Here is a 25,994-nt window from a genome sequence, read left to right as displayed (position 1 = left end):
TTAATCACCTATCTACAGAACACTGATTTGGTTCTGTGTACTGTATCTGAGAGTAAAAGATTTTAGAAGTCTAGTTTCCTTCTTTTTCTTTTCTCTTTTTATCAAGGTCTAGTTATTTACAATACTGTTAATGATACTTATCATTCACAGATTGTTCCAACACTGTACCTGGCCCCACATGCCCAGCTTCCTTTCCTCCACCGATGCCCCAAGGACCCTCCCATCCACTTTCCATCTTTTCCCTAGGTAAGCTCAATTCTGTAGATGAAATCTTGAGCTCTGATGCTTTGGGCCATTTGTGGTTCTCTTATTATGTTTCATTAAGTTTGCTTTTTTAGATCTTAAAAGGGCATATTTTCCTTTGATTTGTTTGAAATTATTTGTATGTAATTTCAGTTTATGTTTGGAGATTTGATGTTTATAAAACATGTCACCGGTGGGTGTGAATGTTTCCAAAAGAAAGGTCAGTGTATAGTTGGCATGTTTACTGCCTTCTCCCCTGCAATTGGAGGGACTCCCTTCACTGTAGTAATGCACTCCAAGACAGAATCTAGTCCTCTCTCTAGTCCTCTCTCCTAGTTCTAGCAGCATCCCAGAGTGAATCGGACTCTGTGATACTGACCCCCAAAGAATCAGCTCCAAAGACCATGTTGCAAATAGAATCTTGTTCATTTATGATGAGATAGAAAATTACAGGGTAGTATGCATATTCTTGTCAACCTGGTCAGTGTATTTTCTCCAGAAATACAAGTGACTCTCCATGACTCAAAATTAACTTGGTGTTAGACTCTGTTCTACCCCATCTTCATTTCTGTGAGGAATGGGCATTTGTGTCAAACTGATAGAACAGTTTCAGAAGCAGTCTTTTGGAAGTGCTTATCCAAACCATAACTCTCCATTTGTGAGAATGTCCCACCATAGAACAGGTTCTGACTGCCACTTGTGTTGGCCTATGAGTTCTGCTCACAGGCTGACTGTACCATGGTCACATGTCCTAGCCTAGACCAATCAGCTCCTCTGTGCTAGCTATTTGCGGATAGGGCCAAAAGATGCTAAAGATTCCCTGCTAATAGCTGACCTGTAAGTTACCATGTTTTTTGGTTTTGTTTTGTTTTCGTCTATAATTAAAGGGTCAAAGAAATGAGAACAGAATGGTCCCCTGATGCCAGGAGTGATCCAGGAGTAAGTCCTGAACACAGCATGGTGTGTCCCAAAACAAAACAAACAGCAAAAAACAAAAACAAAAACAAAAACAAAGAAACTGGACAGAAAGGAAAACAAACACCCAGAGCTAAGGAAACACCAGAGACAGGAAAGAGCAGGTATATACTCAATGCCCAACATCTTGGAAAATTCTGGGGTTTTAGCGCTGCAGAGACTCAGCTGCATTCCCTAACTTGGGAATGTCCAATGTCCACAAATTTTTATAAATCAATTTTCTCTTTTTTGTTGTTGTTTTGGGCCACACCCAGAGTAACCCAGGGGGTAACTCCTGGCTCTGTACTCTGGCCCTGTTGAAACCTCCTCTTTTTTTTTGGGTGGGGGATCACACCCGGCAGCACTCAGGGGTTATTCCTGGCTCTGTGCTCAGATATCATGTGTGGCAGGCTCGGGGGACCATATGGGATGCCGGGATTCGAACCACCGACCTTCTGCATGCAAAGCAAACGCTTTACCTCCATGCTATTTCTCCGGCCCCCAGAAACCTCCTCTTTTAAAAAATGATTTTAGGGGCTGGAGTGATAGCACAGCGGTAGGGTGTTTGCCTTGCACACAAACGACCTAGGTTTGATCCCCATTTAGCATGCCTTATAGTCCCCAGAGTAGTAAGGTTACTATTCTGCCAGGAGTAACTTTTTTTTTTTTGGTTTTTGGGCCACACACAGTGACACTCAGGGGTTACTCCTGGCTATGCGCTTAGAAATCGCCCCTGGCTTGGGATGCAGGAGAATAGAACCACAGTCAGTCCTAGGTTAGCGCGTACAAAGCAAATGACCTACCACTTGCGCCACCACTCTGGTCCCATGCCAGGAGTAGTCTCTGAGCATAGAGTCTGGAGTAACACCTGAACACCACCAGGTGTGGCCCCAAAACCAAAAAAAAATTGTTTTAGGGACTGGGTAGGCGTGTTTGCCTTGCAATGTCTGACCTGGATTCAATCTCCAACACCTTATATGGTCTTCTGACTGCTCCTGGAGTGATACCTGAACACAGAGCTAGGTATAAGCCTTGAGCTTTGTTAAGTGTGACCCAAAAATTAAAAAAGTTTTATTATTTTATGCATATGTTTCTGCGCCATCACTACCATCAGACTCTGAACTGAAATCACGTATACCCCTGCAACTTGGATGAAACTGGAGAATATCATGTCAAGCAAAATAAGTCAAAGGGAGGACAAATACTGTATGATATCACTAATCTGTAACATATAGAGAAACAAAACAAAGGAATAGCCAGTATCCAAGGATGAGAAACTCATGATCTTGCATCACAAGAAATGAGATTATAAAGTGGTGGCAGGGAGGTGTTACGGGGCATGAAGGTACAGTTTAGAGGTGACATGAAAGAGTGGTAAAGGAGGGTTTTAGGCACTTTGTTTGGAATACAAATGTTATTTTATAATATCAAAATAAAATGTGGAGCCAAAAAGATAGCACAAATGCTTTGCATGTGGAATATCCAGGTTTGGTCTCTAGCACTGCATGGTCCCCTAAGTAACAACCTGAGTGACTCCCGAAGAGTGATTCCCAAACAGTACCAGGTGTGGCCACCAAACAAAATGATAATAAATTATGAAATAAAATAGTTTGTGAAATAATTTTTTTTTTTGGTTTTAGGCCATGCCTGGTGACGCTCAGGGTTTACTCCTGGCTATGCACTCAGAAATTGCGCCTGGCTTGGGGGACCATTTGGGATGCCGGGGATTGAACACAGGTCTGTCCTGGGTCAGCCACATGCAAGGCAAACACCCTACCACTGCACTATCGCTCCGGCCCCTGTGAAATGATTTTATTGGTGATTTTGTTCATTTATCAGTGGACATTTCTGATCTTCTGAATAATTTTGATATGAATGATGTTGGGTTTGTTCTTTGGGCTCTATACCCCGAAGTTGAATTGCTGGATCACATAGTATTTCTACTTTAAATTTCTTCATTAATTCTTTCTTTCTTTCTTTCTTTCTTTCTTTCTTTCTTTCTTTCTTTCTTTCTTTCTTTCTTTCTTTCTTTCTTTCTTTCTTTCTTTCTTTCTTTCTTCCTTCCTTCCTTCCTTCCTTCCTTCCTTCCTTCCTTCCTTCCTTCCTCCCTCCCTCCCTCCCTCCCTCCCTCCCTCCCTCCCTCCCTCCCTCCCTCCCTCCTTCCTTCCTTCCTTCCTTCCAGAGGTAAGGTGCCTGCCTTGCCTGCGCTAGCCTTGGATGGACCGCGGTTCGATCCCCCGGTGTCCCATATGGTCCCCCAAGCTAGGAGCGACTTCTGAGTGCGTAGCCAGGAGTAACCCCTGAGCATCACCGGGTGTGGCCCAAAAACCAAAAAAAAAAAAGGATTACTCCTGGGTATACACTCAGAAATAGCCCCTGGCTTGGGGGACCATATGGGATGCAGGAGGATTGAATCGCAGTCTGTCCTAGGTTAGCACATGCAAGGCAAACACCCTACCTCTTGCACCACTGCTCCAGCCCCCATTTTTTTTCTTATTTTGTTTTGTTTTGGGGTCATACCCAGCAATGCTCAGGGGATACTTCTGGATCTTTAGTCAGGAATTACTTCTGAAGTTTGGAGGACCATATGGGGTTCTGGGGATAGAACACAGGTTGGCCATATGCAAGGCAAATGCCTTATCTGCTGTACTTTGTTTTTGTTTTCTGAAGAACTACTAAACTATTTTTCTATTTTTTGAGGGAAGATCTCTCTTAGCAGTGCTCAGCGCTTGCTCTAGCTTTGTGCTCAGAGATCCCTCCTGGCAGTTCTCAGGAGATCATATGCTTTGTCAGGAAGGGAAATGGGATTGACTACATGCAAGGGACACACTTTAATCCCTGTTCTATTTCTACAACCCATGTCATACTGTTTTTCCAGAGCAGATGCACCATTTACATTCTTAGCAACAGAGCAAAAATGTTCCAAATTTTCTGTCTCTTCATAATTTACTGTTTTCTGTGGTTTTGATAGTACCCATATTTTATATGTTTTTGTTTTGTTTTGGGGTATACACTCAGTGATGCTTGGGAGTTACTACCAAATTGATGCATGGGGTCACTCCTGGCAGTACATGGTGACTGTATTGAGCTGGAATTGAATCCTAGGCTTCTCCATGCAGAGCATGTGCTCCAGCATTGAAGCTACTCTCTGGCTCTATGGCAACTATCTTAATGAACATGAGGTCAACCTCCTCTTTTGCACCTATTCCTTTGATTAGGTTTTGGGACTTATAATCAAAAGAACACAGACGAGGGCCAGAAGCACAGCACAGGGGCTAAAGCACTTTCTTTGCACACCACTAACCCCAGTTTAATTCCAGGTCCCCTGAACCAGGACTATCCCCAGGTATATCCCCACAGCACTGCTAGTGTGACCAAACACCAAAACAGAAAATAACAATGAAAAAGACCTGTACTAAGATGAGCATTTTTTTCCATTGAATACTGCTTGTGGAACCCTACTTATCTCCCTCAGTCTCCTTTTCTGAAGGGGTTTGCACAACACTTGTTGGTGCCTAGGGGCTCCTCCTCCTTCCCCTGGGTAACTTCACAAGCTCTTGTGCTTCCACTAAAAACTTCTGCCTTGTAACAAATACCTGTTTCTTGAAGTCTATCAATAATACTTTTGATCTATGGGTAGTAAAATCTGATGACATAGAAGCCATTCACTATCTTGGATGTGGCTATTCTTTTAGCAAAGACAGGTCATGCATATTTAGAAGCTGTGCCAGAAACTCACTATTCATTTCCACCTCCTTCTGTGGTTCTTCCCATATCTCAGGGCTTAGCCATTCAGACTTCCTTGCAAAGGGAGTTTTATGGATGCAATTAGGATTTCACCATCAATTACATGAGTCATAGTTTGGAAAGTAAATGACAGATAAAAGTTGGTGTCCTGCTCCTGGGGTCCTGACCAACAGGATCAGACACACATGCATGTTTGAGGGGGCCAGATTTCTCCTCTAGCACCCAGTGGTCAGTTTACTGCTGAGGCAGTAGGGAGAACATGAACCATTGTGGTGGCTAAGGAGCAATTCCCTAATCTCTGGGCTGCAGCTGAGATGGTATGAGTTTGTTTTGTTGGGTTTTATTTTTTGGTTTTTGGTTTGTTTTTTGTTTGTTTTGTTTTGGTTTTTGGGCCACACCCGGTGGCACTCAGGGGTTACACCTGGCTCTTTGCTCAGAAATTGCTCCTGGCAGGCTCAGGGGACCATATGGGATGCTGAGAATCAAACCTGGGCTCATTTCAGGTCAGCAGCTTGCAAGGCAAACACTCTACTGCTATACTATAATTCCGGCCCCTAAGATATTTTCATTTTTGGGGGCCGGAGAGATGGCATGGTGGTAAGGTATTTGCCTTTCATGCAGAAGGATGTTGGTTTGAATCTCGGCATCCCATATGGTCCCCTGTGCCTGCCTGCCAGGGGCAATTTCTGAGCATAGAACTAAGAGTAACCCCTGAGCACTGACGAGTGTGACCCAAAAACCAAAAGAAAAAGATATTTTTATTTTATTTCTATAGTAATATAGGTAACGTGGCTGCATAGTGTTAACATTTATGGTTTTTGACATGCAAGGGCTAATTTGGGGCCACACTGAGCAGTACTCAAGACTTACTCCTGGCTTTGTGCTCAGTGAATACTCCTGAAGGGGACTTGTGGATCATTTGGGGTGACAGGGATCAAATCCTGGGTTGGCCACTTGCCAGGGCAAGTATAGTAATCTTTCTGGCTCCAACATACAAGGTTATTGCATCTTTGTTACAATGGACCTGACCAACTTTAGGGTTCTTGCTGATTGTAAGATTAGCATCCTAACCACCAGATGTCTTCAGTGTTATACCACTCTATATTTTTGTTTGTTTTTGTTTTTTTGGGTCACACCTGGCAGCACTCGGGTTCCTCCTGGCTCTATGTTCAGAAATTGCTACTGGCAGGCTCAGGGTACCATATGGGATGCCGGGATTCGAACCACCATCCTTCTGCATCTAAGGCAAACGCCTTACTGCTGTGCTATCTCTCTGGCCCCTATACCTCTCTATTTTGCAGTTCACATAGGTAAAGCTTTGCTGGCTGACTCTTTGATGTAATCTTTAGCAGCACCAGTATTAGCAACCTTTGCATTTGAGACATCTCTGATCAGCATACCTCCCTCTTCTTCCTCTTTGCCTTCAATCTACTATACAGTGAATAGGTTTCAGATTCCTGCCTATTAGATGTTTGTACTGTATGATTGGTTTTAAATCAATTTCAATCGGGTTGTGTATATGTATATGAAGGGTCAACTGGAAATCCCAACTGTTATAACAGACATGCTTACTATAGAGTGACCTGAGATTCCTGCCCCCTGAGTTATTTCTCCTAGTTGATTGGTAACACATCACTCATATTTGTAATGCTCTTTGCAGATGAGGGTTTGTGGGACCAACCAGTAGGATCACATATGTAGATGAGGAAGGCAGCGTGATATACATCTTTCTGATCATTTCCTCTTTCTTTGGCCTTTCTCATTATTTCATCTGTAATACCACAACCTATTTTGGGGGGAACCACACCTGACTGAACTCAGGGTATACTCCTGGCTTTGTCCTCAAGGATCACTCTTGGCAGTCCTTGGGGAACCATATAGGGTGCTGGGGATTGAACCCAGGTCAGTCTCATGCAAGACAAATTCCTTACTCTCTGTACCATGGCTAGGGCTCCTAATGATACTATTTTGGTTTTGGACAACACCAGGCAGTGCTCAGGGTTACATCTGGCTCTGTACTCAGGAATCATTCTTGGTGGGCTCTGGGGACCAAATGGGATGCCAGAGATCGAACCTGGGTTGGCTACATGCAAGGCAAGAGTCCTATCTGCTGTATTATCACTCCAGTCCCTATTTAAAAATATGCATATTTGCCTACCAACAGAATACAAGGATCCCTACACCATTGTCCTAAGGTCCTTTCCCTCCCCTTTCCACACCCAGCACCCTCAGATCGCGGATCTATTTAGCTTATCTCAAGATTCTTTTTTTTTTTTTTGGGACACACCCGATAGCGCTCAGAGGTAACTCCTGGCTCTACGCTCAAAAATTGCTCCTGGCAGGCTCGGGGGACCATATGGGATGCCAGGATTGGAACTACTGTCCTGCATGCAAGGCAAACACCCAACCTTCATGCTATCTCTCTGGCCCCTTATCTCAAAATTCTTTTCTTTGGGTACTATTTAATCTCTTCCTGATGCTGTAATTTTGAAACCAATAACCAGGGACATTCCTGTGACTTTTGTTTGTTTGTTTGTTTGGGAACCACACCTGACAGTGCTTAGGAGCTCTTCATTCCAGGATCAGACCTGGCCATGCAAGCTTAGGGGACCAGATGTGGTGCTGTGGATTAAACCCAATTTAGCTGCATGCAAGACAAGTTCTATAACCCCTGTACTATTTTTTGTGGGGAGGGGGAATACTCTGTGGCATTCAGGGTTAACTTCCTTGCTCTATGCTCAGCAATTATGCTGATGCTCAGGGTACCAAATGGCATGTTGGGGATCAAACTCTGGGTCAGCTGTATGCAAGGCAAGCACCCTACATACTGTACTATCTCTCAGGCCCTATCCCTCTACTATTTCTCTGGTTATCCTGTGGTTTTGACATTACTGACTCTTCTAATGATTTTAAAGTACCTTAACTCTCATTACAGAATTATTCTGCTTGAAATACATTGTTTTCCTGAGCATGACAGTGGCAAGCTTGTTTCCTCCAAGTTTTAGTGAGCCCTTCATCTCTTTGAGCCACTAGATACCAGGTCCAGTGAATTTGGGATAATTCTCTCCAGCATCCTTCATGAAAAACCTAATCAAAAGCATTGTGTCCTCTTAATCTATGATGATAGAAGTTAGAATATTTATTGTCTGTGAGGCTGGGGGAAAGCTCAGGGGAAACTTTCTGGGGTACTAGAAATGTTCTGAATCTTTTTTTGTTGTTGTTGTTTTTTTTGTTTTTGGGCCACACCCGTTTGACGCTCAGGGGTTACTCCTGGCTATGTGCTCAGAAATCGCCCCTGGCTTGGGGGGACCATATGGGACGCCGGGGGATCGAACCGCGGTCCGTTCCTTGGCTAGCGCTTGTAAGGCAGACACCTTACCTCTAGCGCCACCTTCCCGGCCCCATGTTCTGAATCTTGACCTAAATGGGTTGCTCTATAGAGGGGAATACATGCAGATGAAGACACAATAGACTCTTAACTTAATATTTATGCATTTCACTATCCCTCATTTACACTTTAACATCTTTAGTAGTGAACAGGCTTATTCCAACATGATTAAAAGACATTTCTTGTTTTCAGGTTTACACTCACACGTGTATCCAATGTTGCATGTTTACAATTTTTCTGGAAACACTGGGCCCTGCTACCTTGGAGCTGAACCTTGGGGAAATAAGCTGAGGATTTATGTCTTATTTGAAGGGGGATTGGGAGAAAAGCTCCTTTTCATATGGTTCAGCTCCAGGGTAGTGGGAACCTTTGTATGCTCACAGATAATAGTGTAAACAGACAACATTGGATACCGGAGGGAGGGAAGGAAGGAAAGGAGGGAGGGAGGGAGAGAGGAAGGGAAGTAAAAAGAACCAAATGGGAGGTAGGGAAGGAGGGAAGTAAAAAAGGAAGGAAGGGAGGGAGGAAGAGAGGAAGAAAGGAAGGAAGGAATTCACAAATGATGGTTTCTATTGCAGGTAGAATGAAATGGAGAGAAGGAATTTTTTTGTCAGATGATCATAGTCAGTTCAACTTAAACATAATCACAAAGGCAGGACCATGCCTTTACCACAAATGCCTTCAAAACGGACTTGAACTGTCTCTGCTGCCAACAGGAACTGGTTGGAATGCTGGATCACCTAAGCAGAGCCTTAGTCTGCTGTATCCCCTATCAGTGTCCTTCTTGTCCTTTTCTCCTTTCCTCCTCTTCTTTCCCTTCCTCCTTGACTCCTTTCATTTTCTTTTTTTCCTTTTTGTGTGATAGGGGTGCTTCTGGCTTTGTGCTCTGGGTGGTGCTCAGAGTACCATACAGTGCTGGGATGGAACCCAGGCTTCTTGCATGCAAAGCCTTTGTTGTTGTTGTTGTTGTTGTTTTATTTTTATTTTTGGACTACATCCAGTGACACCCAGGGGTTACTCCTGGCTTTGTGCTCAGAAATCGCACCTGGCTTGGGGGACCATATGGGATGCTAGGGATGGAGCCAAGGTCCGTCCTAGGTCAGCGCATGCAAAGTAAACGCCCTACTGCTTGTGCCACTGCTCTGGCCCCACATGCAGATTGGTCCTTTGAATCATCTCCCTGGACCCATCATTCTTTCTATTTAAAATTTTTTTTATTATAACAGCATTATTTACTAAGTTGTTCATAATACAGTCATTTCAGGCATTAAGTATTCAAATACCGGGCCCGGAGAGATAGCACAGCGGTGTTTGCCTTGCAAGCAGCTGATCCAGGACCTAAGGTGGTTGGTTCGAATCTCGAATACCGGTGTCCCATATGGTCCCCTGTGCCTGCCAGGAGCTATTTCTGAGCAGACAGCCAGGAGTAACCCCAGAGCAACACCGAGTGTGGCCCAAAAACCAAAAAAAGAAAAAAAAGTATTCAAATACCAATCCCACCACCAGTTTGATATTCCCTTAACCAATGTCTCCAATACCCACCCACTACCCATCCTGCCTTCTTGCACAAATATAACAAACTTCATATTGTTTGTTAAAGCACAAAAGCAGATAGAATTATCAAAACTTAGATCAACAAGGGTCAATTTGAAATTGTGGGCTGGATTGCCTTCTATTGACTGTTCCTGGCTGTCAGGAAGATTTCTGAGCATTTTCCTTGCCAGCAGTGGAGCCCAGTTAGATATCCAACACTGCATAAGGTTCCTGGAGCCTTGAGCTCCCTGAGCATGGCTGGTTGTGCCCCCCAAATCCAAAAAGATTCATGAGGCCCCAGAGGGAGGCATCTGAGTCTGGCTTGGTGCTGTCTGAATTCACACAGTACCTCTTCCCCTTTTTAGAGATTCTAAATTGACCTGGGATTGTATGGCCTGAAAGCACCCTCTTCCTCTCCTCCCCTCCTTCCCATCTCTCCCCTTCCTCTCCTCCCCTCCTTTCTGTCTCTTATTCTTTTCTTCCTCTCCTGGCCAGGAGCTTCCTTTTATTTGCTGTTATTTTCCACCACTAATACTTTCTAGTCTTGATTGGATACAGTTTGGGGTGGGTGAGAGTAAAGTGACCAATCACATTAACCTTAGATTAGCTAGTTTATCTGGACCTCCACCCTTCCACTTCTATTCTATCACTTCTATGCTCGCTGGGTCATCCCTTGGCCTGTTTGCTTGGTCAAGGCAGATAGCAAGGTTGGCCAGAGTTCAAAGAATGGCCAGTGAGTGTAAAGGAAGCCCAAGAGCTGTAGGAGGGAGCCTCAGTATCGAGACAGAACTACTGTGCTGGAACCTAGGCCACAAAGATATTGTGGGCAGATAGTGTGTGAAGTCAGGATGGTAAAATCCACCTGCATTTCCAAACCTCTCCAGGTGCTCTGGTTCTGACTCACTCTGCCAGCTGCCATGCTGCCCCCTGTTGATTTGAACTACAGGAGTACTGGTCCTTTTCACCTTTTCTTTCTTTTTTTTTTAATATGGAATGCTTCACGAATTTGCGTGTCATCCTTGCACAGGGGCCATGCTAATCTTCTCTGTATTGTTCCAATTTTAGTATATGTGCTGCCGAAGCGAGCACCCTTTTCACCTTTTCAGGGAACCAGGGATCCCAGGAAGGGGTGAGGTTATATGAAGATGCAACTCTGCATAGCAGCATCCCTGGAAAAAGCCCAGAAAACTACTATAGCTAGGAAGGATGTCCAGCGGTCCAAAATTAAAAATAGCTTCAAAGATATGGGAACTAGAGAGATAGGACAGTAGGTAAGGTGCTTGCCTTGCATGCGGCTGATCCAGGTTCAATCTTCAGCACTCATATTGTACCCCCCATCACTGCCAGGAGTAATTCCTGGGCATTGCAAGATATGGACCTCCCCCCAAAAATAAAAGACAGGGGCTTGAGGTCTGGTTTGATTTCCCACAGAGCTAGAGTGATATAACCACTTACACATAGTCTAGGACTTTTTTGAGGATGCATATTCATGATGAGAATAATGAGCATACACAATTAAGAAACATACAATGGACATACATGCTGTGCACAGAAAATGGTGGAATAACATCCTGGAAGGGTGTTTAGTATGGTAATGAAAAGTAAAGAGACTAAGGATGGGGAAGGGCTCTTTTGCACAGTTTCCATGAACTGGTCCTGTCTGGCCTGGGCCCTGGGGATTTCATCAGTGCAAGAGTTCCCAGAGTTACTATTTGGCCTCCTCAGAGTCAAGAGAACAAATTGGACAGCTTCTCCCAGAAAGATAGTCACATCCTTCAAACCACGGGCCTCTAAACCATTTTGTTCCAACTTATAACTCCAGAGAGTCCTTATACATTTTCAGAAGTGGGAAGGGGAGAGAAAGGACAAAGTCGCAAAAAGCTTTGACAATAGAAACAGGGAAAGCCAGTCCCACGTGCCACCCAGATTTTTCCAGGTTCATTTTTCTGTCTCGAGAAAATGAGTTTCAAGAGAAGACAAATAGTGAAGCAGAGACATTTTATTAAAGAGGAACCAGACTGTTGCACCACAAAGGAAATGATGATCAGAATAAAGACACCCACAGACTGGGAGAGTTATCTGCCCACCACTCATTAGATAAAGGGTTGATACCCAAGATATATAAAGTATTCTATAAGAACTTTAAAAAAAACATAAAAAAATTAATCTCCATACAAAAAAATAAGGGCAAGTGATATATAGGAATCTTCATACAGATGACAAAAGGTCTATGAAAAAATGTTCTACACTACTCGTCATCAGGGAAATGCAAATCGAAGCATGACCGAGATATCATCTCACACCAGTGAGGTTGGCACACATCACAAAAACCAAAACAACCACTGGTGGTGTGAATATAGGAAGAAAAGGATATCTCATTCACTGGTGATGGGAAAGTCACTTGTGAAAACTATGCACACCCTCAAAATAGTAAGAATTGAGCTCCCGGGGCCGGACGGTGGCGCTGGAGGTAAGGTGCCTGCCTTATCTGCGCTAGCCTAGGACGGACCGCGGTTCGATCCCCCGGCATCCCATATGGTCCCCCAAGCCAGGAGCGACTTCTGAGCGCATAGCCAGGAGTAACCCCTGAGCGTCACCGGGTGTGGCCCAAAAACAAAAAAAAAAAAAAAAAAAAAAAAAAAAGAATTGAGCTCCCACTGGACAAGTCCCCCTCCCCCCAAAAAAGTCTCTTTAGAAAAGGCACATGGGCTCTTATGTTCACTAAAGCACTACTCATGATAGCTAAAATCTGGAAACAATGCCAGTATTCAAGAACAGATGACTGGACAAAGAAACTGGTATATATAGATATAGATATCTGTATGTATATATATGTATATATATATATAAAATTAATGAAATTCTACTTAGCTATAAAAATATGAAACAACTCAATCTGCTGCTACATAAATGGGTCTAGAGAGAATCAGGCAGAGTGAAGTTAGTCAAAAGAAGCGAGAAAGAAATTTTGGGGAAGATTGAGCCTTCTTAGCTAACAGTTTAAGCTAATTGTGGTTGCAGTTTGTTCCCCATTTCTTTGTTTGCTTTTGGGCCATGCCCAGCAATGCTCAGGATTATTCCTGGCTCTTTATGCAGGAAATCACTCCTGGTGGGCTTGGGGGACCAAATGGGACGCCAGGGAGTGAACCCAGGTCAGCCACATGCAAAGCAATTGCCCTATCCACTGTACTATTATCATTCCAGCCCTGTGTTTCCCAGCTCTTACTTGGGAATCCCACTCCAGTTCTCTGTTAACTTTTCACCTCCCTTGAAAATAAGTGCATTGCTGAAAAAATAGCATAATAGGGCACTTGCCTTGCATATGATCGATTCAAGTTTGATCCTTGGCACCATGTAGTGTCCCCTGACCCTTGCCAGGAGTGCTTCCTGAGTACAGAGCCAGGAGTAAGCCCTGAGCACAGCCACATGTGCTCCCTCAAAAATAAAGAAATGAAAAAAAAAACTTTTTTTTTTTTTTTTTGGTTTTTGGGCCACACCCAGTAATGCTCAGGGGTTACTCCTGGCTATGTGCTCAGAAGTTGCTCCTGGCTTGGGGGACCATATGGGACACCAGGGGATCGAACCGTAGTCCGTCCAAGGCTAGCGCAGGCTAGGCAGGCACCTTACCTTTAGCGCCACCACCTGGCCCCCAAAAAAAACTTCTTCGCCTCTTGATATGGGTATGATTTCTTGAGCAAACACAAGAAATCCGGTGGTTACAAGTTGAATCTTCAAACTCAGGAAGGTGCAAATCACAGATTGTCAGTATGTGGTGTTAAATATAACCTCATGCATGAAGCAATAAATTTAATGTCCTAATTAATAATTCAGAGCATCCAGTGCAGGGTGGAAAGCTATGATGTCTGCACATACTGTGGGGAAATTTGCTTTCTTACCTGTATTACACTCACCTTTCAGTCATCAAACCAAAATCAAACCTGAGACCTTTGCCCAGAAGCAGCAAATTTCTATAGACAATGGCAAGAATCGTCGTATTCTAATTCATCCACTGGCTGCTGAATAGTAAAGGGCTTCTTTAAATCCCATCTTTTGAGACAATAGAAATTTTGAAGTGAATTCTTGCCTTCATTGTAATGTTTTATAGTCTGTGTTTCTAAGAACTGGGTCAGATTTTGTATTATATCTGTAATCTGTTTTGGAGGACCCAAATTTACATTCCTAGCCAAGCAGTCTGTAAGATGCCATTTTTTATGGAAGGGTGGGAGTTAAATAAGAGGAGGGCTTTGGTTTTGGTTTTGATTTTTATTGACATAACAGCTCGTCCTCCTCTCTAATGTATATTCTAGACATAGTTCAACATAATTTGGTTTTTCTCTAAATGAATGAATCGATGATTTTCCCTCCTGCAGATTTATTCAGGGTTTTGAATGCCACATAGCTCTTCTCTAGGGTCCCCATCCCGTGCAAAATAAGTTCTGCCTGCACAATGCTGATCCCCGAGAGTATTTATCTTTATCTTATCCAGCATGGTGCCCGCCTTAGTTGGAATTTTAATTTGTTTACAAGGCAAGAGAAGTTGCTCGTTAAAAGCTGCTTGGCTCCTGTTTATAAGCTTATTCTGGGAGCCAGGAGAGATAACACAGAGGTTAAGACATTCACCTTGCATGAGGCCAACCCTAGGTCGATTTCTGCTCAGTGCTGCATATAGTGTCCCAGTACTGCTGGGGGCTGCCCACTGATCAGACTTTGGTCTGAAATGAAATCAGAACTGAAATCCCTCAGAATAAATTGTAAAGCTGTGCTGTTATTTAAATAAGAACAGGGGCTGGAGAGATAGCACAGCGGTAAGGCCTTTGCCTTGCATGCAGCTGAGTCGAACATATGGTCCCCCGAGCCTGCCAGGAGCAACTTCTGAGCACAAAGCCAGGAATAACCCTTGAGTGCCACTGGGTGTGACCCCAAAACAATAAATAAATAAATTAAATTAAAAATAAATAAAAAATAGAACAAACTCTGGGCCAGGCTTAAAGGACTGGAGCACAGGTTTTGAGCAGTGGGTAGAGTGCCCATCTAGTTTTGCTGCAGTAAAAGAATTGACCAAAGGATAAAATAGTTTCTCAACTTTTTTTCCACGTGTAATCTCTTATGACTTTATGTCCTGTGCCCGACCCCCCCATTGGTTGCTACCCTAGTCTCCTGTTTTACCCCCCAATGACAAGATTTTCACCTGCCTTGGAGTATCCTCGTGGACTACAGGGCTATATGGTTGAGACCAAGAAGAGACATTTATTGAACCCATTAGTAGAGGGCAGTGGAGAAAGTGAAAAGAGCAGGTAGGTCTTGTGGAGGCTGATGGCATTGTCCAATCTTGGAGCAGAGGGCTGCTATTTCTGGCTTACAGATGGTTTTCTGAAGTTTTCTTATCAATGTGCTATCACTCCAGCCCCCAATGTTTGTTTGGTTTGAGCCACTCCTAGCAGTGCTCAAGGGTTATTCCTGGCTCTGTACTCAGAATCTTTCTTGGGGGGCTTGGGAGACCATGTGGAGTGCTGGGGATCTGACCAGGGTTGGCTGCCTGCAAGACAGAAGCCCTATTCATTCACTGTACTATATCTTTTTGGCCCCAAAGCTAGAATATTTGAAATAGGCTATACCTATCCTCTGTAATAACCTCCTAAGAGCCCCTCTATTATACCCCCAAAATAAATGAACAAAATTAAGTTAAAACAACACAGGGAACTAGGAGAGGGTAGCTTGGAACAGATCTCAGTTCTTTTTTTTCTATTTTTATTTTTTGGGGGTCACACCCGGCAGCGCTCAGGGGTTACTCCTGGTTCTACACTCAGAAATCGCTCCTGGCAGGCTGGGGGGACCACATGGGATGCCGGGATTTGAACCACCATCCTTCTCTATGCAAGGCAAATGCCTTACCTCCATGCTATCTCTCCAGGCCCCCAGATCTCAGTTCTTAAACATTCCTGCCAGGGATCCATTTGCAGTGGGTCAGAGGAGGCTAAAACCTTTCTTTAGGGAGGGGAGGGGATTGGGACTACACCCAGAGCAGCTCAAGGCTAATCTTACTCTTTGCTCAGGGCTTACTTCTTGGCAGATCTCCTGGAGCCAAATTCAGAGTCTGGGATAGAACTGAGGTTGGCCATATGCAATGCAATGGCCCTAACCACTGCACCAATGGGAAAAGCTTTTCTTCTTATAATATTTCTCCATTTTTAAAACTCTTAAGTGCCATAAAGTGAAACAGTTGTCTCTGGCAGCATTTCAGGAGACTTTGCAAGACTGATACCCTTCCAAGACAAATTCATGTCTTGGAACTCAGTAAGTTCTTGAAATGAAAGGAAACCAGGTTCAATGTTATATTTATTATTGTAAGTTTTTTTCTGTTTGGGGGCCACACTGGGTGTTGCTCAGGACTTATTCTTACTCTGCTTTAGGATCACTTCTGGTGGGGCTCAGGGGATTATATGCTGTGATGGAGATTGAACCAGGTCATCTGGGTGCAAGGCAAGCATCTTAGTCCCTGTCCTGGCCTTGAGGAAGGCCTTTGGAGGAAGTTCCCTTGTCTCACAGTGGAGAGGCTCCTGGTGGGGTCCTGCTGGTCAGAAAGGCACCTGGGGAGGAAGCATGCCTGGGCTCCACCTCAGTTCATAACAGAAGTGGATTCTGACCAAGAATGGAGCTGGATCCACCACCCCCAGGGCTGTTATGCAAACAAGGTTGAGTGTTTCAAGGGAAAATAGAAAGCCAGTTTCTTGAGATCTGACCTCTAGATCCCTGAGCCCAGAGTTTCCCAGAAGGAAAGGTTTGCCTTTCTTAGAGAGCCACTAGGGTCTGGACAGGAGTTAGGGCAGCAGTTGTCAAAGCTTTTGCAATATTGTCCTTTCTCCCTCTACCCACTGAAAAGATAGGAGGATTCTGAGGTTAGGAAAAGCTGGAACAGACTGGCCTGAGGCTTGTGGTTTGGAGGGTGTGACCACCTCTCTCTGGGTGAAGTTGTCCCATTACATTCTCTTGGCTCTGATGTGGCCAAGTAGAAACTCTAGGGACTTTTGCACTAATGAGGCCCCTAGACCCGGACAGGACTATCCCATGGAGACTGCAAAGTAGGGCCCTTCTCCTCCTCTAGTCTCCTTGCTCTTTATTATCATACTAAACACCCCACCCGTGTTTTTGTCATTTTCTGTATATGCGATGTATTGTCTTTGTATGTTCCTCAATTACACGTGGTTGCCATTCTCCCTCATTAATATGCATAACTTTCTGAAAAACTACTAGAATGTGTATAAGCCACTACTCACTGTAAGTCTTCAGTCCCCTTTCTTTGAACCTGTTCTCCAGCCTGAAGTGGTTTCATTGTCAACAAATAAATTTACTTTTCTTTTTGTTTGTTTTTGGGCCATATTCAGTTGTGTTCAGGATTTATTCCTGGCTCCACTCAGGGATTACTCCTGTTGGGGCTCTGAGGACCTTTTGTGGTGCTGGGAATTGAACTGGGGTCTGCTGCATGCAAAGGTTTCATTGCTTTTCAAGCCCCTCTTTCTCTTGTAGTCAGTTGTTTCTATACTTTTTCTAGAAAGACCAAGTAAAGGTGACTGAATTAAACAGAAAGGCTGGGTTCAATTTGCAAAACTTGGGGCTGTCTAAGGCTGCAAAGGATTAAGTAATTTATTTTTTTGAGAAAAGGGCATTCCCATTGTTCTCAGATCTTCCGCTTCTTTGCGTGTTTGGAAGCAACCCTGGGATGGAGCTAGACCAGTGTCTTTGTTTGTTTGTTTGTTTTTGGATCACACCCATGGTGCTCAGGGTTACCCCTGGCTCTGCACTCAGAATTTGCTTCTGGCAGGCTCAGGGGACCATATGGGATGCCAGGAATCCAACCAGAGTCCATCTGAGGTTGGCCGCATGCAAGGCAAATGCCCTACCACTGTGCTATAGCTCCAGCCCTCGACCAGTGTTTTGATAGTTCACCACAGGAAGGAACTCACACTTTTTATGCATTGGGCTTCTGTATTCTCAGGCAGTGACTCTGCATATCGAAAAGCAATGCTGGGGCTCAGTGGTGATGCCTTAGGTTCAATCCCAAGCACTGTCCAAGAGAAAGCAACTGAATGATATTGAAGTATCATTGTTAATTATTGAGGGATAGGAACACAGAACAGTACTTTGCTATCTCTGTTTTTGAGGGGCAACCAGAGGTGCTCAGAGCTTACTTCTGGCTCTGCTCTCAGGAATCTCTCCTGAAGGACTGGGTATGAAACCCTTGTTGGTTATGTGCAAGGCAACTTCCCTATCTACCACAAAAGATCCAGAAGCCTGTGCTATGCTTCAAAACATGTAGGGAGGAGTTTGGGGAGGGGCAGGTATAAGGGGCTTAGGTGAAATGGTATTGGACCTCAAGTGGCACCAGGAACAGTGGGCTCGTTATTCTACTCTCCACTTGTGGACATTTGAAAATCTTCACTTCTATTTGTTTATATTTTGGGCCACACCCAGAAGTGCTCAAGGCTTATTCCTGGTGGGGTTCAGGGGACCATATGGGGTGCCAGGGATCAAACATGATTGGTTGTGTACAAGGCAAGTGCCCTGCCTGTTGTACTATAGCTCCAACCCTGTCCATTTTTAAGGTCTTGTGAACTTATTGAAGCCCAAACTGTCAAAGCTGTCTGAGCAAGAATGCGCCTTTCTCTGCTCTTTGCTCTTGTGCCTCCAGATGAGCTCTTTGATCTGTTCAAGTCTAAGAGCACCTCCCCGAAGTGAAAAACTGATCTTTATATTTTCTCCTCTCACTCAGAGTTCCCTGCTGGGCACAGGGAGGCAGCAAAGGACAAATGGTTAAAAGAAAGAATTCTGGGGGTTCTCACGAATGCTCAGTCTCAGCATGCAGGAGACCCAGGTTCTATCTCTGGTACCACAGTGACTTCCTAAGCATTGAACCAGGTGTAGTCTTCAAGCACTTATGGTTCTAGCCCCACAATATAGAAGCAAAAATTAAAAAAGACTTTGGGGGGCTGGAGAGATGATAGCACAGTGGTAGGATGTTTGCCTTGCACGCAGCCAATCCAGGGCAAACAGTGGTTCAAATCCTGGCATCCTATATGGTCCCCTGTGCCTGCCAGAAGTGATTTCTGAGCATAGAGACAGGAGTAACCCCTGAGTGCCGCTGGGTGTGACCCAAAAACCAAAAAAAAAAAAAAAGACTTTTGGGGCTGGAGTGAGGTACAGTGGTTAGGGCGTTTGCCTTGCATGCAGCCAGCCTGGGTTTAATATTTGGCACCCCTTGGCCCCTGGCAGTGCCAGAAATGGTTCCTGAGAGCAGAACCAGGGCATCGCTGGATCTGGCCACAAAACTAAAACCAAACAATAAACACAAAATGAAGACTTTTGTGTACAGAGAGATAGTAAGTCCTGAGCACTCACTGCCAGGCATCTCCCTCCCCCCCCCCCCGCCAAATAAAAACAAAACTAGAAAAAGTAACAACAAAAAAATGAGCGATTGAAAATAACAGCAATCAGGATCAGGGAGAGAACTTAAAGGCCTGGGGTACATATGCCTTGCATTGTGAGGCCTTCAATTCTATCTCCAGTGCCTCTATTCTCTCCCTCCAACTCCACAAGCCACACCTATACTCAGGGGTTGGCCACATGCAAGCCAAATGTGTTAACCTGTGTCCTGTCTCTCCAGACCTTAGTTTCAGAGTGAAAATCTTGTGTTTCATGTGTTTCATCCTTCAGTCATGCTAGCTGTGGTTTTGGTATATATGGCCTTTATGATGTTTGAAGTTTGTGATTCTCATTCCCAATATATTGAGCGTTTTCCACATAAATGGATGTTGAGTCATGTCAAAGACCTTTTCAGCACAAGTGGTATGATTATGTGATTTTAATCTGTTTGTTGATATGCTAGATTGCATACTTTATTTGCATCTGTTGAATCATTCTTGCATCTCTGGGATGATTTTCACTTGGTTTGGATGAATGATTATCTTGATGTGTTACTGGATTTGATTTGCCAAGATTGTATTGAGGATTTTGCTTCTATCTGTTTTCCTAGTTTTCTTTGTGTGCTGTCTTTTACAGGTTTGAGAATTAGAGTGATATTGGTTTCATAAACTGGATTTGAGAATGTTCTTTCTGTTCAGTGTCTTGTAAGATTTTGAACAGGATGGACATTTTTCATCAGGTGTTTTGTAGAATCCACTGGTTGTTTGCATCTGTTCTTTGGGAAACTTGTAGTTACTCTTTCAATATGAATTTGTGTGTGGTTGTATGTGTGTAGCTTGGAGGTCATACCTGGAGGTTTCTGGGGTCTATTTCTGACTTTGGGGAATGAACACAGGTTAACTGCTTGCAAAGCCTGTACTCAGCCCACTGAACTATCACTCTGGTTCCAACTGTTTCCAATTTTGCACTTGCAATCAGTCTGTTGAAACTTTCTCTTCCTGTTTCAGTCTTAGAAAGTTGTAGAATTCTGCAATACTGTTCATAGCGAGGGGTGTGGCTCAGTGGCAAAGGGTATGCCTTGCATGCATGAGACCTGAGTTTTGCTCAGATTTTGTCATTAAGAATAAAATAGTCCATTTCTTGTAAGTTGCCCTTTTTTGTATATAGATATTTATAAAAGTCTCAGGAGCAATTGTATTTCTATGGTATCAATTGTAATTTCAGTTCCTTAATTTTAATTCTTTTTTGTGTTTTATTGGAGATGCTACATCGAATAGTGCTCAAGATTTACTTCAGGCTCCATGTTCATGGGACCATATAGGGTACCAGGGATCATAACTGGATCAGCACAATAAAAGGGTCTCTTGAAATTTTATTCCTTTTGTAAATATACACAGTGAGGCAGAAACAGAGATCCAAAGGCAACCTAACAGGAGAACTGACACACAATTAAGTTGGGGGAGGGGAGCGAGAGGGAGGGGAGGGCACACGTACACTAGTGAATTGGTGATGACTGGTGTCAGAATAATATCATGAGAAATAATTTTTATAATATTTTAAGCAAAAATATTAAAATAAAAAATTATACTTTTTGGAAAGATAGCACAAATTGATGCTCTAGATTCCACTCCTGGGGCCAGAGAGATAGCATGGAGGTAAAGCATTTGCCTTGCATGCAGAAAGATGTGGTTCGAATCCCGTCATCCCATATGGTTCCCCGAGCCTGCCAGGAGCGATTTCTGAGCATAGAGCCAGGAGTAACCCCTGAGCTGCCGGGTGTGACCCAAAAATAAAAAATATTTTTTTCCACTCCTGCAATTCTCCAACCAGACTGATGATGAAGGCCTGATGATGTGGTGCTGCTCTGGCCCTGGGCTTAGGAAGATTACCAGGGGATATCCTCTGGTTCTTTGGGAACTCCAGGGTTGTACCTGATGATACACCATTGACCATGTCGTGCTGGGGATGAAACTGGGGTGAGTCACATGCAAGACAATTGCCTTAAGTTCCAGGGGTCTCAAACTCAGCGGGCCACAGAAGGCTCTCCATTCAACATTTGTGGCTCTGCCCTAGAGGAATCTTTTTTTTGTTTTGTTTTGTTTTAGCTGTTTGGGTCACACCCTCCAATGTTCAAGGCTTACTACTGACTTTGCACTCAAGGATCACCCCGACTTTGCCTCCTGCAGTCCCCAGGTAAATTGAGTTTGAGATCCCTGCAACCCCTGTATCATCTCTTCAATCCTTTCTTCCATCCTTTCATTCTTTTTTCATCCTTCTTTCTTTCTTTTTTTTGAGTGTTTTTTCTATTTTTTGTTTAAAAATATGGAACGCTTCACAAATTTGCGTGTCATCCTTGTGCAGGGGACATGATAATCTTCTCTGTATTGTTCCAATTTTAGTATATGTGCTGCCGAACCAAGCACTCTTCCTTCCTTCCTTCCTTCCTTCCTTCCTTCCTTCCTTCCTTCCTTCCTTCCTTCCTTCCTTCCTTCCTTCCTTCCTTCCTTCCTTCCTTCCTTCCTATTTTTTTGGTTTTTTGGGCCACACCCGTTTGATGCTCAGGGGCTACTCCTGGCTAAGCGCTCAGAAATCGCCCCTGGCTTGGGGGGACCATATGGGACGCCGGAGGATCGAACCGCGGTAGTGATCTTTCCTTGGCTAGCGCTTGCAAGGCAGACACCTTACCTCTAGCGCCACCTTCCCGGCCCCTTTCTTTCTCTTTCTTTCTTTCTTTCTTTCTTTCTTTCTTTCTTTCTTTCTTTCTTTCTTTCTTTCTTTCTTTCTTTCTTTCTTTCTTTCTTTCTTTCTTTCTTTCTTTCTTTCTTTCTTTCTTTCTTCTTTCCTTCCTTCCTTCCTTCCTTCCTTCCTTCCTTCCTTCCTTCCTTCCTTCCTTCCTTCCTTCCTTCCTTCCTTCCTTCCTTCCTTCCTTCTTTCTTTCTTTCTTTCTTTCTTTCTTTCTTTCTTTCTTTCTCTTTCTTTCTTTCTTTCTTTCTTTCTTTCTTTTTTGTTTTTGGGCCACACCCGGTAACGCTCAGGGGTTACTCCTGGCTATGTGCTCCGAAGTTGCTCCTGGCTTGGGGGACCATATGGGACACCGGGGGATCGAACCGCGGTCCATCCAAGGCTAGCGCAGGCAAGGCAGACACCTTACCTTTAGCGCCACCGCCCGGCCCCTCTTTCTTTCTTCCTTCCTTCCTTCCTTCCTTCCTTCCTTCCTTCCTTCCTTCCTTCCTTCCTTCCTTCCTTCCTTCCTTCCTTCCTTCCTTCCTTCCTTCCTTCCTTCCTTCCTTCCTTCCTTCCTTCCTTCCTTCCTTCCTTTCTTTCTTTCTTTTTTGTTTTTTGGGCCACACCCGGTAACGCTCAGGGGTTACTCCTGGCTATGTGCTCCGAAGTTGCTCCTGGCTTGGGGGACCATATGGGACACCGGGGGATCGAACCGCGGTCCATCCAAGGCTAGCGCAGGCAAGGCAGACACCTTACCTTTAGCGCCACCGCCCGGCCCCTCTTTCTTCCTTCCTTCCTTCCTTCCTTCCTTCCTTCCTTCCTTCCTTCCTTCCTTCCTTCCTTCCTTCCTTCCTTCCTTCCTTCCTTCCTTCCTTCCTTCCTTCCTTTCTTTTCTTCTTTCTTTCTTTCTTCTTTCTTTATTTTTCTTTCTTTCTTTTTCTTCTTTCTTTATTTTTCTTTCTTTCTCTCTCTTTCTTTCTTTCTTTCTTTCTTTCTTTCTTTCTGTCTTTCTTTCTTTCTGTCTTTCTTTCTTTCTTTCTTTCTTTCTTTCTCTCTCTTTCTTTTTCTCTCTCTTTTTTCTTTTCTTCTTTCTATGAGACTAGTGATGGATTTATCCATTGTATTGATCCTTCCAAAGAACCAGTTCTTGGTTTCATTAATATTTGGTATTATTATCTTTTGGGCTTTGTTTTATTTAATTCTGCTCTAAGTTTTGTATCTTTCTTCCTTTTGCTGACTTTTGGGATGGGGGGGGCCTCACAATTGGTGCTCAAGGGACCCAAGGGGTCACTTCCAGTGATTATTCATACCTGAGTTTATCTGGTTCAGTGCAAAGACCCAAGGATGAAGATTGTTCAGGTAGAGTGGTGGTAGGGATAATCAAAGCCACCCCAACAATGCTCAGGAGGACCCATGGGCTGTACTCACAACTGCAGTAGACCAGGTGGTGCCAGGGATCAAAACCTCTGTATTATCTCTCTTGCCCCTCTGCTGACTTAAACTTAGGTTTTAGGAGCCAGAGCAATAGTGCAGCAGGTAAGGTGCTTTCCTTGCATGCAGCAATGTGGGTTTAATCCCTGGCACCCATATTGTCTCCTGAGTCCATCCAGAGTGATTGGCATAGACTCTGGAATGTCAGTATTGTTTTGATTTAATTTCCCTGATGATGTGATGCAGAGTATATTTTCATGTATCGTTTGGCCATCTGTGTGTCTTCTTGTAGGGATGGGCATACCTACTGATGCTGAGGGATTCTGTCTCTGTATTCAGACAATACTCCTGGCTGTGTAGGGGACCATATGGAATGTCAAGGATTGTACCCGGGCTGACTACTTTTAAGGTGAGTTCCTTGACAGTTGCTATACTATCACTCTGGCCTTGTGTGTCTTTGAGAAAGTTTTTGTTCATCTCTCCCAGCCTCCCTCTTTTTATTGTAAAGTTCTTGTAAAGTGTTTTTTTTCTTATAAAGTACTTTATACATCTTGAATATTAACCCTCTACAGATGAGTGGTGGAAAAATATTCTTTTCTTTACTGTGGAGTCTCTTTATTCTGGTCCTTATTTCTTTTGTGATGCAGAAGTTTCTTACTTTTTTTGGGGGGGTTTTGGTTTTTGGGTCATAGTCGGCAGCACTCAGGGGTTACTCCTGGCTCTGCGCTCAGAAATCGCTCCTGGCAGGCTTGGGGGACCATATGGGATGCCGGGATTCAAACCACAGTCCATCCCGGATCGGCTACATGCAAGGCAAATGCCCTGCTGCTGTGCTATCTCTCCGGCCTAGAAGTTTTTTACTTTGATGTAGTTCCATTTGTTTATCTTTGTGTCCATTTGCTTGGTGAATCATTGAAGATGCCTCTAGATTGAAAGTCATCGAGTGTTCTACCTATGTTTTCCTTGATGTAATTTATGGGCTCAGGTCTGATATCAAGGTCTATAATCCATTTTGATTTGGCTTTTGAGCATAGTCTTAGAAAGGGACCTGTATTATTGTTTTTTGCATATAATTGACTGGTTATGCCAACAACATTTGTTAGAGTCTTTTCTAGCTGTATTTCACAGTTTTATCCTTTGTCATATGTCTCAGGATCTGTTTCTGAACTCCCAATTCTATTCCGCTGGCCCTAGATTCTGTCCTTATACCAATACCACACTGGTTTAATTAATGCCACTTTATAGTACAGTTTGAAGGTGGGGAAAGAAAAATCTTCCATTTTCTTTTTTCCTAGTACTGCTTTGGCTATTCAGGATATGAGTTATTAATCCATATGAATTTACAGAGCATTTGATCTGTGTCTTTTAAAGAATGTCATATGTATCTTTATAGGGACTGTATTGAATCTGTATAACAAGACTTTGTCAAGATTGTCATTTTTTTATGTGCACCCTTCCTGGAGGTACTGCAATACCAGGTCGATGTGTGGAATAGATGGAGCAAGCTCCTATTCTAGTTCCTAGAGGCAAAATTCCATTTTATATATTGTTATATATATATTGATATATATAATATATATTATATATATTAATATATATTGATAGACGATGTATCAGATATTAAACTGATAAGAACAGATACTACACTTGATCTTAGCCAAAAGGCTGAAAAGCGATGATTGTCATTTTGACAACATTGATCTTTCCGATCCATGAGCAGGGGGTGTGTCCTCTTTCATTTCTTTTAGGCGAGATTTTTTGTTTGTTTGTTTGACTTTTGGGTTACACCCGACAGTGCTCAGGGGTTACTCCTGGCTCTATGCTCAGAAATCGCTCCTGGCAGGCTCAGGGGACCATATGGGATGCCAAAATTTGAACCAATGATCTTCTACATAAAAGACAAGCGCCTTACCTGAGATTTTTCTTTGTATAAGTCTTTCACCATTTCATTAAGCTGATTCCTGGCTACTGAAAAAAAAAATTTTATATTGGTTTTGGGATCACACCTGGCAGCGCTCAGGGGTTACTCCTGGCTCTATACTCAGAAATTGCTCCTGGCAGGCAGGCTCTCGGGACCATATGGGATGCCGGGATTCAAATCACCATCCTTCTGCATGAAAAGCAAAGGCCCAACCTCCACACTATCTCTCCGGCCCCATGGTTACTAGATTTTTTGAAGCACAACTGTGAATGGGATGCTTGTTTTCATTTCTCTCTCTTCTGTTTCATTACTTGTAAATATAGAAAAGCCATGGGTTTCTGTACACTGACTTTGTAGCCTACTTCTTTTGGTGCCAACCCTATTGAACCATTGGCTGGCTCTGAATCCTGTTTCTTTATTCTCATCTGCCTTCCTTCTGTCTTTGTTATTGATGTTGTTGCAATGAACATACAAAGTGGGGAGTGCACATCTGGGTGTTTGCATAGTTTTAGTAAATTAACTTATGTTAGGATAATGTTGAATCAAACCCAGTTATCAGTCATGTATGGCATTGCACTTTGCCACTGAGTTACATCCCCAGCCATCACACTCAGAGGTGGAACTCTTGAAGAATGG

The 25,994-nt window shown here is 43.6% G+C and overlaps 2 non-coding genes and 1 pseudogene across 2 annotated transcripts; all 3 read right to left on the bottom strand.

Annotated features, from left to right (window-relative positions):
- Positions 1-10,847: 10,847 nt before the first annotated feature.
- Positions 10,848-10,954, bottom strand: LOC126000181 (U6 spliceosomal RNA). Its single transcript, XR_007492543.1, has one exon. It is a non-coding gene; the product is annotated as a U6 spliceosomal RNA (small nuclear RNA).
- Positions 10,955-21,598: 10,644 nt separating this feature from the next.
- Positions 21,599-21,705, bottom strand: LOC126000152 (U6 spliceosomal RNA). The gene has a single exon (XR_007492515.1). It is a non-coding gene; the product is annotated as a U6 spliceosomal RNA (small nuclear RNA).
- A 3,173-nt stretch (positions 21,706-24,878) lies between these two features.
- Positions 24,879-25,114, bottom strand: LOC126000024 (uncharacterized; annotated as a pseudogene).
- Positions 25,115-25,994: the final 880 nt, after the last annotated feature.

Source organism: Suncus etruscus, chromosome X, assembly GCF_024139225.1.
Source record: "Suncus etruscus isolate mSunEtr1 chromosome X, mSunEtr1.pri.cur, whole genome shotgun sequence".
Lineage (NCBI taxonomy): Eukaryota > Metazoa > Chordata > Mammalia > Eulipotyphla > Soricidae > Suncus > Suncus etruscus.
Note: the sequence above shows the minus strand (reverse complement) of the source record. Positions and strands in the feature narration are given on the sequence as shown.